This window comes from Anomalospiza imberbis, chromosome 5 (genome assembly GCF_031753505.1).
Source record: "Anomalospiza imberbis isolate Cuckoo-Finch-1a 21T00152 chromosome 5, ASM3175350v1, whole genome shotgun sequence".
In the NCBI taxonomy this organism is placed as follows: Eukaryota; Metazoa; Chordata; class Aves; order Passeriformes; family Viduidae; genus Anomalospiza; species Anomalospiza imberbis.
In genome coordinates, this window is record NC_089685.1 from 46,222,258 (window position 1) to 46,237,803 (window position 15,546).

The 15,546-nt window shown below is 40.4% G+C and overlaps 2 long non-coding RNA genes across 2 annotated transcripts; both read left to right on the plus strand.

Annotated features, from left to right (window-relative positions):
• LOC137474161 (uncharacterized) lies at positions 1–5,128 on the plus strand. Its single transcript, XR_010999197.1, has 3 exons — positions 1–48; positions 3,379–3,423; positions 4,583–5,128. It is a non-coding gene; the product is annotated as an uncharacterized lncRNA (long non-coding RNA).
• Positions 5,129–5,147: 19 nt separating this feature from the next.
• LOC137474160 (uncharacterized) lies at positions 5,148–14,908 on the plus strand. The gene is made up of 2 exons (XR_010999196.1): positions 5,148–8,579; positions 11,902–14,908. It is a non-coding gene; the product is annotated as an uncharacterized lncRNA (long non-coding RNA).
• Positions 14,909–15,546: the final 638 nt, after the last annotated feature.

Genomic DNA, 15,546 nt, shown 5'->3' on the forward strand with positions numbered 1-15,546 from the left:
AGGCTGATTTGACAGCCTGTGCAGGAAGAAGGAGTCTCTCAAATTGTGGTGGTTTTTTTTTTTTTTTTTTTTTTTTTTTTGTGAAAAGCTGTGCATAGAGGAGGTTCTCAGAAGTGGCTGAACCAAAGCATTTGGAAATTTGTCTTTGAGGGGATGCCCCTTTGGCCTGAGTGTGTGTGTGGGCACCTGGCTCAAGATCTTCCTCCCCTGGTCCCATGTAGTGTTTTGAGATGCAGGTGAGATGTGATCATTGCTGTGTCTTTCACTGGGACATGTGTGTGTGCTCTACCCACTCTGCAGGGTTTGGGGCTGCTGGTGACAGGAAGCTCAAACCCCTCTGGACTCACACCACCTCTTTGTATACCCCTAAAAGACCCCAAATACTCCTGCAACTGCAAGGATTGCGTAGTGTTACCTTGCCAGTAACACACAATGCATATCCTCATCAACTTAAACTTGTGCTCCAGCCAGTATAAAAATTTGTTTAATCCAGGGCCCTTTCAGAGCTGTGTTACAGCTTTACCTGTGATTCTCATTGGGCAGAACTGCAGTTTGTATCTGCAGTAACATCTGAACCCCTCATTTTCCTGGAACATCTGTTTACAGCTGGAGAGGAGGGCGGGAGAAGAACACTTTCTGACATTACTGTGCAGCTAAAACACGCTTCTGGCTCTGAATAACAGTCCTCTGCCAGCCCATGGCTTCTGGACTATGGGGCATGGGCTTTATCACATACTGCAGTCAGCTGCAAATTAATAGAGAAAACAATACTTTTTGTCCCGTGAACCACATTAGCCACAGAATTATGCCATTATTTCTTTCTTCAACTGCTTTTCTGGTTCAGTTCCAGTTCAGCTCTGCCTCAGCAGAATCCCAGCCAGGCTGAATATGAATTTCAGCTGAACCAGAATCTCTGCTCGTTCAATGTTCCTTTCTTGTTATGATACACAAATTAACTAGGAACCAGAATGCAATTAAGATTGATGAGTACAAGGATTATTTTTTTACTCTCACAGCCGTATCTGTTCCAGCTTCTAGGTCTTCCTGTCTATAGCAGCAAGAATGAGGGATAAGCAGAACATGTATTCTATGTCAGCAAGTTACAACATCAGAAAGAGAGTAAGCAACCCCTGCAAGCACCTCCTACAAATCTAGGAAATTGATTTACCCATACCAGAGGCCTGTGTAGAGACAAACAAGAGTAGACACTATCAACTTTGGGTGTTTTAAAGCCAAAACACTACGATCTGACTGAAGCTCTGCGACTCAAATCTTCCTCTACCAAAGACAGGCTTCATCTTGAACATCTAACATGAGCTGAACCCCAATTTCACATTACAAAAAGTGAATTTAGTTTTTCAACCACCATCCTCACACCAATAAAATCGGTCACACCAATAAAACTGGGAACAAATTAGCAATTACTAAAACACATAATGAAGTATCTTTTGAACAGGAAGAGGTCAACTTATGTTTTCCCAAGGGTCATTACACAACTTTATGGCACCAGACTATATATGATTTGGACACTGTATTTCTAAATGATATCGTTTTTGAGTTCTCACATTTTATGCGGCTGTTCTTCTGCAAGAGAAAATGAACTGTAATGCTGATTTCTTCTCAGCTCTCTCAGTTTTCCATACACCCACACGCGCACACACACCTGTACATGTATACACAGTGTAGTGTTACTTCTTGGTACGTTAATGAAATGCCTAAGTCATAACAGCCTATTTAGTAAATTTGACCAGCAAGTCTACATTGGAGAATCTCTTCTCAGTAACTTTCCTTGGCATTTAACACTACCTGCAAAGTTAGTGAATAAATTCTCACAAAATCCTGTGGTGCAGAGGCAGGTATTGTTACTACTGCTATTATTGTACTCTTTGGAACAAGGCAAAAGGAATTCACTTTGGTTGACCTGCACTACAGGAGTTACAGCACAGAGAGATTTGGGCCCACATTCCCCCCTCTCCCTCATCCTTTGGACCTTGAAACATTTCTGCATGTAGTAATTTAGCAAAGGTTGTGATTCTGTACTGTCATCTGACTTCTGGGTCCTCTGTGTTGGGACACAGCCAGCACGTGGCTGGATGAGAACCAGGCAGCCAACAGTGCCACAGTGTTCCTGGTGTAAATCCTCAGGCAGGGCATCGCTGCTCCTTGGGGAGGATGGCAGAGTATTTTGGACTGGGGTAAATTACAACCATGAACTTTGCGTGTGCCAACTAAAACAGCACAAAAATATAAAATTCCCCCCCGCACCCAGCAGTGGCGAGGCTTTCACCAGAGCCAGCACAGCCTTCCAACTATAAATAGCAGCTTCCCTAAAATTAGATGGAACTGGCAGGCTCTGGGCCATGAATGGGAGCACTGTTAATATGCTCATCAGGTACTGGAAGGGCTCCAAATCTGACAAGGCCTGCTACGGCACAAACGTTCTGTGCCTGGAAAAATGAGCAGGAACGGCTGAATGAATGGGGCCAGGGATGTTTTCCTAACTGGATAATAATGTCACAGACTGCCTGATGATGCTGGTTACATTTAAAGGAGTACTGCAAGTAAGGATATTTCTCCATATTTCTTACTGCTTTTCTTATGCTAACAAAAAATGCTGTTAAATCTAATGAATAAAGAAAGGTGGGAAGTCATTTAGGGGGAAATTAATACCAAGATACTCAGTAAAGTTAAACCAAGCTGGGTAACAGTGTAAATTTTAGTATGTAGCTGCTTTTGGCTGTTTTCATTCAGAAATGACTAGGGCTTCTCTGCACTCCTCCATGGTCATTTCCTGAATAGTGAATAAAAATATGAGTCAATGGTACACCAGGTACTTGCTACTAATTGGCTGTTCCCCTGCTACAGAAACATCAAAAATACTGTTTGGCTTTCTGCAGTTCAAAACAGACCCCATAGCATAGAAGGTGCCATTGTGGTCCCAAAATGGCAGAGAAACTTCAACTGCACAGATGATGTAGGCTGACCTTTTCTCTAGCGTAGCACCATTGAAATCAAATCACTTCTGCACCTGCCATCAATCAGCCCACACTTCCATATATAGCCTTTTTTTCCCCCTAAAAAAATTAAGTTACCTCATACAAAGGCACCTTGAGGGCACATTGCATTTCCACAAGGGAAGTCAGAGCACAGCAGCTGATGAATTGTGAATTTACACCAAGCTTATTGTTCAGTGTCTCTCCCATGTTGATAAACCATTAGTTCACTTCAGTTTAATTCATTTTGAGCATGAATTAAGTTAAGGTAATTATGGCCAGCTGACTCCTAAATGAGTGTCCATAGAGAAATTATATATGCTCGAGTTATACTCACTTTAAATTCACATATTTTTTTGTTAATTCACATTGACATCTTGTGCAGGACAAGCCATTGGGTATCTTGGGCTTGTGCCAGAGCACCTTGAAAGTAAGGAAGGAGATTTTGAACTAGTCTCAACAGAGGGCAGAAAAATCAGATTCTCAGAGATTAAAAATATAGCAAATTTTATTAAATAGAAAACATATAAATGGCCCAAACATAATAAGATTTTGCACATAACTATGATAATTTCATGTTTTTATGAGAAACATTAAAATTAAACAGCATAGCACTGTTTCTATGCCCTTCTCAAGTCGGCACTTGTTGGCGATAAGGAAACCTCAAATTTACCCCACCATGCCCCAATTAATGTGATCATTTAAATGGGGTAAAGTATTTGTACAGCTTGCTTTTTTTTCTGAAATCATCTCCTCATATGGCCATATCAGCTTGTTTCTAATGTACAGAATTCTTTGAGTCACACATAGACTCATTTTCACCATGGATCCAGGAAATAAGAGTGAGTTACTCTAACTCCAACTGGAAAATAAGGATGCCATTGCTCCAGTCCTCCTGCAGCTTTGCCACTGTCACATGAACAGACTGTATTGGTGGTCCGAAGGCCTCACACAGCTGCAATGAAAAGTAGGTTTAACCACAGCTTCCAGACAATGGTTTTTTGCTTAGGAGAAATTTTGTGTAAGCCAGCACTTTCAAATTTAATCCTACAGGGTTAAAAACAAGACTGTTTTTTCTCTATGAGGGGATTTAATATTTGGGTTAACCACTTGATTAGCAAGGTTATGACGTTTTTTTATGGAATAGCTGCTGTATTTTTAGCCCAATGGGAAGGAAAGTTTTGATGTCCAGCGTGCTGATAGTGAAGTATGTATTTTCACTGGGGAAATGTTCTGTGTCAGTGAGGAACAGGAATGAAGTCTAATGAGGACTCAAATGGGCTTGAATAATTGTGTGTGCATGGAGGGGAAACAACCAAAGTGAAAAACTTACCAAAAGCTTTCTATACAAAGATATAAAACCTGTTAGGATATTGCTGTAATTCTTTTGGAAGACTGTGCACACACTTCTTAAACATAGTGATAAACATGAAGAAAAGTTTCAGAAAGAGTAATGCCATGGATTCTAAACTGAGATTTCAGTAGAAAAGATAATTAAACAAAAACTGACAATGCAACTAATGGAAGTTCAGGCTCTACTTCATAGTTCCAGTTTACTCCATGATCCCTTTTCCCCCTCACATTTCCAGCTCTCTCCTTTCCCATCGAGCCCGGAGAACTGCCACTAGAGGTCAGGTGTTTATCGCTCTGCTCACTGCCATCAATCACCTCTCGTGCTGCTTGGTTAGAAACGAACCTGCCTGAAGACAAATTAAAAATCAGAGCAAGGATGAACTGTGAATTTACACCACGGTTATGTGTTCTTCACAAGTCACAACATTTAAAATCTAGTTACGATTTCATGTGAGAAATCAGCAGTACAAAGATGGGATTTCCCAACAGACAAAGAAAACATTCATTGATTCAGGTGCTGCACCAAAACCAATGGAGAATCTATCAGTAATGGTAATGAAAATAATGGTTAGGTACAGTACATGTAGGTTTGGAATGGCATAGAGCAGGTTCTGCTGTGATTTTTACTGGTAATTATTATTCTTTTCACACAATTAGTGTTTGCCTGACCACTTTTTTGGTCTCTGCAAAAGTGAGTGCCAGCTGGACAGGCAGCACAAGCTGGGGGGCAAATCAGCTACTTTGCCCCAAAACAAAGGATGCTTGAGGATATCTAGGTCTGGGTGCTGTTTTCAGTCTAGGGCTGAAAACAAAGGACATGGGGCTAAAGGAACTGGGGGAGAGGACGTGGCAAGCTGAAGTTCCCATCACACAAAATGCTTGGGAAAATCAGGTTTTGCTTGTTTCCTGGCACACATGCAATGTGTTCATGGCTAGGAATAGTTCTATTAATTTTTCCAACTTGCTTTCAAGCTCTTTAGTAACTACACAGTCAATATTGCTACCTTGTGCAAAAATACAAATTTACTGGGTTGGTTCTTTCACAGAGAATGTAGTGAATAGTCATAGAAACTAACACAAGTAGAGCAATCATTCCAGGCCCAAATGTAGGCCCATTTCATCAATACTTACGTATTTTACAGAGGATCGTGATGATTTTCTGAGCAAGAGCCTAAGAAAAAAACCAAGAATTTAATTGCTTAAAATGAGATGTTATTTATATCAACTAAGCCAGCACAGGGTGGTGACTTCAGAGAACCCCACTTAAGCTATTGCCTCCCAACTCTACATCTCCACAGGGAGATGCATTACATGAATTTATGGGGATGGATCCACAGGCCAAAGGCATGTGCGAGGGTATTTAGCAAGCAGCAGTTGCAGTCTCCTGAAAACACAGGTCCAGAAATTCCAGCTCATACATGGTGCTTCTGAAAGGCCCAAACCCAGCACAGCCCAGCCCCTTATCCTTCTCTTTCACAAAAGTGTTCCCATGACATGCCCCTGTTCCACAGATCCAAGCAAGGGCAGGTATTTTGCTTTCTGTAGAAGAGATTAAAAAAATCATCTGCTATCCTTCCTTAGTTAAATAAAAGAGTTGGGTTCAGTCTTCTGTCAGAAACCATTCAGTAGCAAAGAAAGAGCTCTAGGCTATGTGGATGCAGCCCTGATCAGCCCCAAGCATCATTGCCATTCCAGCACTTGACACTTCTGGTTTTGTAAGCTTTTCACTCAAGACATCTCCACAGAAAAACCTGGAGACTATCTAACTTCACTTTGAAATGTATTTCACCTGACATACAGAACATCTTGTGTAAACCACACTGAGATGATCTTCAAAGCCTGTTCTTTCCTTCACTGCCTCTTTCAAAGTGCAGCAAATTCTCTTACAGAGATTTCTCTGATGGCAACAAAAAAATTTAAATATGTCCCAGAGCACAGTCTTTTATTCATTGGTATCACTATGTTTTCAAAATATTTTCCAGGTGTGTTTGAAATAACTAATTTTAATTTGTTATTTAATCTGTACCTCCATGCCAAATTGCAGAAGACCTTCAGTGCAATGTCTTAGAACTGTGACAGGGTGAGAGGTGGTATAAAATTTCAGCATTGAAAAACTCATAGCACATCAATTCCAAATTTTTGGAAAGATTTAACTTTATCAACAACTGGAAAAACAAAATAATCTAATCTAAGAGTAAAAAGCTTGAAGTACCAGTCGTACACATTAGGAATAAGGAAGAACTATGTTTATTTAGGTTTGGGAGGGTAGCCTTTGGGGTTTTTTGGTAGAAGAAGTAAGTCTTTTTATCTTTGTTCAAAGGGTTAGTGGCTACTGTTCTAAGCAGCAATATGGAAAGGGAACAAGTAGTTTTGTTTTCTATTCTCTCCACCTTGTTTTTACATGGTGCAATCACCAGTACAGATGTCCACAGTTACTCAATGTCCATTTACTGCATGCAAATATTTTTGTTGTGATAAAAACATTATTTTAGAGGATGGCACAATGGTCGTGTTACTATTTTAAACCAGCTGCTGGTAATATGAAACTACTCCCAGGGTACTTTAAACTGCTACTGTATGGTTTCCTAAAACTGCATTTAGGGTTTGGCTGTGGCTTTGATGACTGCGTTGCTCAGATTCTGCTGTGCCTTGTGCTTTGTCTGCTCAGAAGATGGACTACAGCTTTTTTTTTTTCAATCAGAGAGAAATTTAAACAGCAAATATTTAATTTTTAGGCTTAAGTAATTTCCAGGGCAATATTCTTCATTATTTGTAGATACAAAGTTTTATAAGAATTTTTTTTTAATAGTTTATGGGAAATCACCTATTTGTGTTCTTGTAATGCCATAAGACAACTGTAAGGAGAAATGTTTTTAAATGAGAGAGGAATGGTTCTATCAAGCAAATGTGAAAATAAATTCACTAAGTAGGCATTCATCCTCATTTTGCAGAGAAATCATGTACCTACCTCAAGTGTTAAAAGGTCAGTCTAAAAGATCACCTGTTATATCAAACTTTCACTAATTTAAGGGCAAAAGATCTGCACTCACAGTTGCAGCTGTTTTCTGCAGGGCTGAATTCTTACCAAATCTGATGATTCTACAGGGCCTGCACAGTTCTGGGTGCAGCCCTACGAGGTTTCTGTGCCTGCTGACAAATAGGAAGAATAACTTTGTTATCACTGAGTGACTGCACTTTGTAAAGCTAAGCCACTGCAGGTGGTTATGAGTATTTTATTTTCTGAAAAGCAGTGCTTTTTAAATCCATTTAATGCTGGAAGCATTAGCATGCAGCAAGCATCTCTGCTGCTGCCTTCATCTCTCTGTAAGTTCTGGCCCAGGTGTTTGGAGACACATCAGTCAAAGGTGAATATATACAAGGAATACGTGCATCCACCTATTCCTGACAAAGGGATAACATGACTGGTATATGTGGAGTACAGGAGAACTGACTTCCTATCAGCTGCAGTCTTGCTGTGTTGACCACTTTTTGTAGTGATACAAGAGGAAAGCAAGAATGCAATTTTGCTGTTTGTTAGGGTTTTATAAAATAACTTTCTGGCTGTGTCTCTCTTCTACACCAGTGAATCTGGCAAGGCAAAAATAACCGCATTATTCTCTCACAGCAACCCTCAAAAATAGGTAAAAACGTGCTCACAAGTCATGGGGTAGACAGGATGCAGGGTACTGATAGAGACAAAAGGGTGGAAACATCAATAGCCTTCCTGCCTCCTGGCTCCTCTCAGAGTTATTCACTGTCAAAAAAGTACAATTTGAAGGGCTCTGTTTCTTTCCTACACAATGTCTCTCCATTTGGTACGTCTCAGCAGTCCATTGTTTTCCTTTTTTTAATACCAGCTTCCTACTCGTAAGCCCCAGTCTGAATACCACCCATAAAAATTGATGAAGGTGCCAAGTCCTGTGTGGCATTTACAGAACAGAGATGCCACATCAGGCTTTCATTGTGACCTTTATTGTGACCCATGTGTCCTCAGGCTTTCCCTGGGAGTTTGCTGCTGCTGCAGCACAAGCCCCTCTGGGAGGAGCTGCCCCTTTTATTGCTGCAGAGCACTCTGCTCTCCATAAGAAACGAAAAATAACAGCGGTGGGTTCCAGTATGCATGGCATGAAGGATGTGGCTGCCAAGAACAAAGGCTTGATCCTCATGTTCCACAAAAAGAACGGCTCAGTATACTTAGCACATTGCTCCAAGTGATTAATCCAGGGAATAAAGGTGGGGTTTTTTTTCCTGAGGCACATGAATATTTTTTAAAAGTACAATTTTATTCTCTTGGAGCAGCAAAACCTTAGAATTGAATAGCCCAATTTCTACTAGTGCTATCATGACTTATGATAAGGAATGGAAAAACAATATAAAATAGTAGCCTACTGTATCAAACATATTCGTTCAATAATATTTTTGATATCCGGGAGCTTATCAGAAATGTCATATCAGGTACAGACTGCACTGGGTACAATCTGCTGTTCTGCTGGAGCAGATGAAGGCAGATCATCTATGCAAATTCAGAAAACTGCACGTATTGCAGGAAGCATTAGGTATTTTCATACATTTGTATTATCAACCTTTTATTTTAATGTAGGGTTTGTCCCTACACTCCGAAGTAACTCTACCTAGAGGCTATTTAGTGAAGAGCCTTGCTGGATTCAGGCCCACTGGAAACTATTTATCACTGTTTACAGAAGAGAAAAGCAGGGCCACCAGATTAGCAGCCAAATCTAAAACTGACTTCAAAGTACATTCTCTGATAGCACAATACACATCTTTCAAATTTATGGACATGAGTGGAGATCTGAGAAAAACATGAAATCATCATTTATCCAAAGACAGCCTGACTTTCATGAACCATGGGTACAAATAAAATGTGCATACCTTCCAGAAGCAAACACTGTAGCCAGGTCTCAAAGGTAAATCAAATCTGACTAGATTAATTTAACATCTCTTAGTTGTATTTCTAAGTCAAATCATCATTAGTGTAATATACATACCAGCTGTAAAGATTTTATTTCTGGAGTGAAAAACCAATGTAAGAGCTAGAGAGAGAAAAATCAACAAACAATGGTTGGTTGTTCCACTTGGACTCTCCAAGGATTTACAGAGTTTAGGGAGAAAAAAATCAGCAGTGTATTTTATTTTTAATCAGAAATTCACTGGGTCTGGATTAAGTACATTTTGATGCCAGTATTCCACTCTGATTTTTTAATGTCTAGTTCACCTTTATTTGTGTAATCAATCATATTTTTCTGCATATAGTTCATGGGATTGATAGTGGGGTAATGACTGACTTTAGTCTTTTGTCTAAGAGCAAATCAAAGTTGCTAAAATGTCTTAGAATCTTTATGTATAGGCAAACAGCATTTCACAAAATTGAGAGAAATTTTAAGATTTAGCTCCAAAGAACGGAATAATCAGGTAAACAGGAGCAAGAATTTAGTATAATTACGTAAAAAGTAGTCAATGAAGTGTTGGCCATTTGGAAAAACTAAGTTTGCAAAAGAAATAGGGTTTGAAGGACTGATACAAAGACAGAAGACAGGGACAGTGTGTGCTTGTGAAGAGGGGCATTGACCCAATCAAGGGGTTTGAAGATGGGGGAAAGAAAAGAGGAATAAAACTAATGCTGATGCAATGGGAAACCAAACAACCCACCAGAGATTTCAACCACTCTTTGATCTGTTTTTTAATATCCAGAGAAAGTGGATATGGCCTTTACCACCTTCTTCCAAGGTATGGTTTAACAAGCAAGTGAACTGATGTAACAACTTAGAGCTGCAAGGGGGAAGATCTCTCTTCCTTCTCCCCTTTCCCAGTGTCCTGTCCTCACCCTTGTGCCTGATCTGGTGTTCCATGGCTCCCAGCTGAGGCAACGCAAGTCCCTAACGTAACGACAACTAGCCAGTATATAACAAAATGCCACAAATACTAAAGCCCAAAGAGGGTAAATGGTGGAGCCTGTGCCTGAAAGAAGGGGTAGGAGAAGGGAATGTGGTGCTACATTGATATTACCCCAGTAATTTCAGCAGTGCTACATTGATATTACCCCAGAAGGCTCCTCTGCTGCCAGAACACTGTGAAATGCATTTGTGTGACACCTATGACACCTGGCTTAGAGAATTTCTTCCTGACTCAGTTTCCAGTCTGAGCACTAGCCTATGACATTGCCCTTGATAAGAAAAAAAAAAAAATCACTTTTTGACTTTGTGTTGTAATTAGAATTTTACTGGGTCAAAAATTAGAGTTTTTGGAATTAGAGTTTTACTGGTCATAGGTAAATAGCTAATCTAACTGTAAAATCTGAGTGGAGACACAGCTCCTGTAATTGCACCTCCAAGTTATCAGGTGATGTCAGCACACTCACACCCTCTGTTCGTCTAACCTCACTTACCCTGTGATAACATAATAGTGCCTTGCCTTCCCCGTTTGCAGTGCCACGGGAACCTCACTCTGTGCGGGGCGTCTGAGGCTTTCTGTGTGTGTCCGTGTGCCGTGACAAACCTGGTGACATGCAGGACAGTGACAGGGCACTTTACCTTCTGCACAGCTCCAAAAGGCAAACTCCCAGAATGTAAACCTCAATGAGATGTACAGGGCAGGTATATTGACAAGATCTTTTTTCTTTCCAGATTAAATAGAAATAAATTAGAGGTATACTGAGATATCAGAAACATTTGAAAATCCCAGGCTGGACATTAAACAAACATTTGTAATGCTGAACCCCAGGATAAACAGCAAATATTTTGTGTTCTCTAACAAATATTTGCAGAGTTGCACACAGATGAATTAGGTAATCAGAGCAACTGCTATCAGATAGCAACTCAAAATGGGTGCAAAATTCTATGACACAGCTCTAATTAACCACTCTTGTATGATGGTTCTTGTTCTCAGAGGCTCCCAGAATGGCATCAGTGATCTGCCTGTCCTGTTGTTAGCATTTTCCAGCGGCTTGGGAATTTCTGGGGTCTCCAGCTATGGCTGTAGAAAGGGCAAAGCCAGACAAGCAGTGTGTGTGCACCCTGAGAGGCACGTAGCTGGCAGGAGACCAGCTTTGGTGTATTTGCTGCTCTACATTCAAACCTTATGGATTTTGTTTGCCAGTTTCTAGAGCCAAATGTACCTCAAGACATAAGCAGGAGGTAAAAAGGGAGAAAGGGAGAGAATTATATTATGATATGCAAAAGATTGTAACTTTTTTTTTTGTTTTTAATGGGAGAAGACCTGTGAAATAATTCTGTTAAAAACTAAATATCTGATAACACTAGTACACAGAAAAGCAGACTTCACAGTCTGCTCCATAATCAAGTTCTTGTCCTTGCCTCTTTTAAACAATATATCCAGATTTTTCTTCTGGCTCTTGCTGCATTTGGAGTGAATGAAATGATATGAGAAAATTCACATTTTTGTTTTTTTAACTGGAAAGACACTAGTTCAGAGATTATTATGAGAAAAAAACTGTTTGGAAAATATGTTGAATATTGCAAATGTATAGCTTAGAAAACATGCTGGGTTTTCATCTAGTTCTGGACACTATTTCTTGCAGGTTCAGCATCAAATCATTTCTACAAGGTCATGAGGTTTTCAGAAGCAAATGAAGCATTTCAGGCTTGGTTTCACTAAAGAGAGATGGGTCTTGCTACACAAGGATCTGTCATGTGCAATTTTGTTTACTTGGGACTGTTTGCTAACCTCCAGCTTCAATGAGTCACGGTATTTTTACTACCATGCTGTCCATTCCATAGGCTTTAACACACTCCTCCACTTAATTATTAACAAAGTCCAAAGGTATCCACCCCTCTCCCACACAGATCTTCCAGCTAAACACAGCTTTGAAACCTCTTCTTATTTAAAATTGTTCTTTACAGTTTGGATAAATACAGTGTTAGCAGTTGGTGCTTTCGTGTTGCTGCAATGACGTCCTTCCCCACGAAGGCGCCTGCCGCTGTTTACATTCCTTATGTCCAAACAAGCCAGACTTGCCCACACTCCAACAGATATCCTCCGGCTTTGCTCCTTGTGATCCAGCTGAAAATCACCTCCTTTCTCATGGTTCCCTGTAGTCACTGAAAGAAGCTCTTCCCTCTATTTCCTTATCCTTCAGGTTCCCTGCCACAGTCACATTTTCCATGTTCTTGGTGAGGCTGGACCAGGGTTTGATGCCAGGCTGATTTCCAGGGTAGTGCAGAGGGCAGAAATTCAGCCAGTGCTCCTCCCAGATATGAGGCACATGCCGTGAATTAGATCATGAAATTATTCTTATTTTCTGCTGCTATTTTCTATTTTTCAGTGGAACAGCTTCCCTGATCTGGTTCACAGCACAGCAAAAAGCTGGAATTGGGAAGATTGAGGAGTGATGCAGCATGGCATGAGGACAAATAAGGTGGTACTGGATGTTGGGATGTTTCTGAGGCCACAGGATCAGAAAACTGTGACCTTTCTTTTGCTGGCCTGGGGTAAACCTCAATTTCTAGCCAATAATGAGCTTATTAATCTGTCTTATAACAATGTGCTTTCAAGTCTCCTCTGACCTCCCTCTTCTATGTTTTTTAACATCCTGTTTACAAATTATTTTATCAAACACTTTAAACAATTTTAGAAGTACAGTCTTGCTTTAAAAATACCTGTCTAGGACTTAGTTAAGAGCAGCTCCTCTTCACATAGCAAAGCTGGTCAGTGTGAAGAGCCTTGAGAAGTACTTGAACAAGAACGTGCACAGTCAAAGTTAAAAGGAAAAACTGGTGCCTACAAAGCATCAGCCCCATTATACGTGCTTTTGTTTTGAAGTCTGACTTTTAGATGTGCAACAATTGAGCAGAGAGTCCCAAAATGAGCTGTGTGATTGTTCATCCCAAGGCAGCTGTGCCTGAGGCTTGGTGTATCACTTGTGAGTGCTGGAAAAGGCTGGGTGTGTATCACAGTGGGTGTTAAATCACCGGCTGGAAACAGGGTAGGAAAACAATTTAAGCTCAATGGTTACTCAGCTGATTGCTTTGACTAAGTCTCACATTTACACACCCATGCTCGACATTTTTACTTGACAGCACAGTAGAAATACTTCCCCTTCCTCCGGGGGAGAGAAGTATAAGCAGTACAAGGGAAAGAAACTGCTTGCATTAAGGACCCTGGAGAACTGCAAATCTGTGATTAGATGAGCTCTGGGAAATGCACAGGTGTGGACAAACAGCACCAATACCACCCGGCAAATATCCTGCTGCGTGCCACATGCTGCCAACTCCGGAAATGGCAGCAACCTGTACTTTCCCTTTAATTGCCTCTGCTAAAACCGAACAAACCCAAATCGGCTTAGCTTTGAGCTCCCCATCAGGAGCCACGGGACTTTGCACCAAAACAAGCACACATGCACGACTGGCACTGCATATCCTCAGGTGCTCTGGAAGTCTCACAATGTGTGCACAACCACTGCATCTCCTTGGGTGCTCTGGCAGCAGTACAGCCTGTACAACCACTGCATCTCCTTTCTAAAGGTGTGCTTACACACATGAGATGTCCAGGGTATGGAGGCAAACAGAAGTTGCAACTTCACTTTTAATTTCTGCAGTTGGACTGAATTATTTACAAAGCAAAATTATTTAGGGCAAGCTGATATTTTCACAGCAATTCCTTCTTGAAATCCGCATAAAACACGAGTGAAGGCCCAGAAATTTCTGCAACTTACATTAAGGCTACAACTAGAGGTAGACAAGGATAGATAAGCATTGATGCTGGGAAAATTGACCAGTGACAGCATAAGCTGATCAAGGCATGCAAGGGAATAAATACACTGCAGAGATGCATAGAAGGACACATTAAAAAGAAAACCAAGTAGAAATTGCTAACAATTGTATTAAGAAACACAATCCACCAAACATTCTGTCTTGCTTCTTTGTTGTGCTGTGTCATGCTCACGTACAGGCTGTGCAGGGAAGGAGCAGGTTTCCTGCAGGATTGGCAAAGGACAGTAGAGAGTGCACCAGAAGTTACAAGAAAGAAGATTTGGGAATTGGAAGCAGACATCAAAGGGGGTACAGAGTTGACGTAAATAGAAAAGAGACTTGAGAGGGGACAGTGAAAGTTAGCTTTAGCTGGAGACAGGAGAGAATGAGGGCCAAAAAATATGTTGCAATAGCCACTCATGAGTAAGATTTGAATCACAGTTATGTGGGCGACAACAGGGACAGATTTTAAGTATATCACCCAAGAAGAGAATCTCAGTGACATGGACAAAATACCAACTGGGAAACTGAGACTGGGGAAAAGGGAGCAACGAAGGCTTCACTGAGCCAACAAAACAAAAGTAGGAACAAGTGGGAAACCTGGATCAGAAAGAAATTCTTTCTTTGAAAAAGGAAACATTCAGATAGTATTCAGTTCAAAGGACTGGAAATACAGGGATAAATAAATTAAAATGCATTAAACAATTAAATTAAGGGTACATTTATTTCCAAGGATAATCAGGAAAAATCTGCCAAAAAAGGAGGAAACTTGTTCCCTCAGTCACACTATGGCAAGGACCACATTCATCAAAGAAAGGAAGGAGCAATCCACCCCAGTTCAAGATGCCAAGCAGTGATTTGTTTTCTAAAAATGTATACGTTTATTATATTAAGCTTCACTGATTTCTAGCAGTTCCTGGAGACCAAAAACAAAATGCACAAATAAACCTGCTAAATCCTGCTGAATCTGGTAATGCAGTGTCTAGCACAAAAATAAATGTATAGAAAAGGAATATTACACTGGAGAAAGAAATCATTCAGATGAGACGGTAGGGCAAATTTGGGAAAGAATAGCCACAGCTGAGTTTTAAGAGTAATTGCTTATTGTCATAAGGTGTTTTCAAGTCAGTAATTTTCCCTCTGCTTCCTCCCCATCCAGCATCGGCTCTCCCTCAGAAGAAAGATTTGAGACATTCTGCTTTACTGTAAGAAAGGTGCTTGTTCTGCTAATAGCTTTCTTTAAATAATTTTTTTTTATTAAAACAAAGAAATTAAACACACTGGTTGTAATACTGATGAGGGGGTAAACACTAAAAAAAAAGTAATTCACCAGTTCTCAACCTGACTGGCAATCATGTAGTGAAAACCCATAGCAACAATGACAGCACCATCATAAAGAGTAATGAGAGGAATTCTAAACATTTTGGCCTAAGAAGGGTTAATAAGTTTAAAGCACCATGATCTTACATGCAACT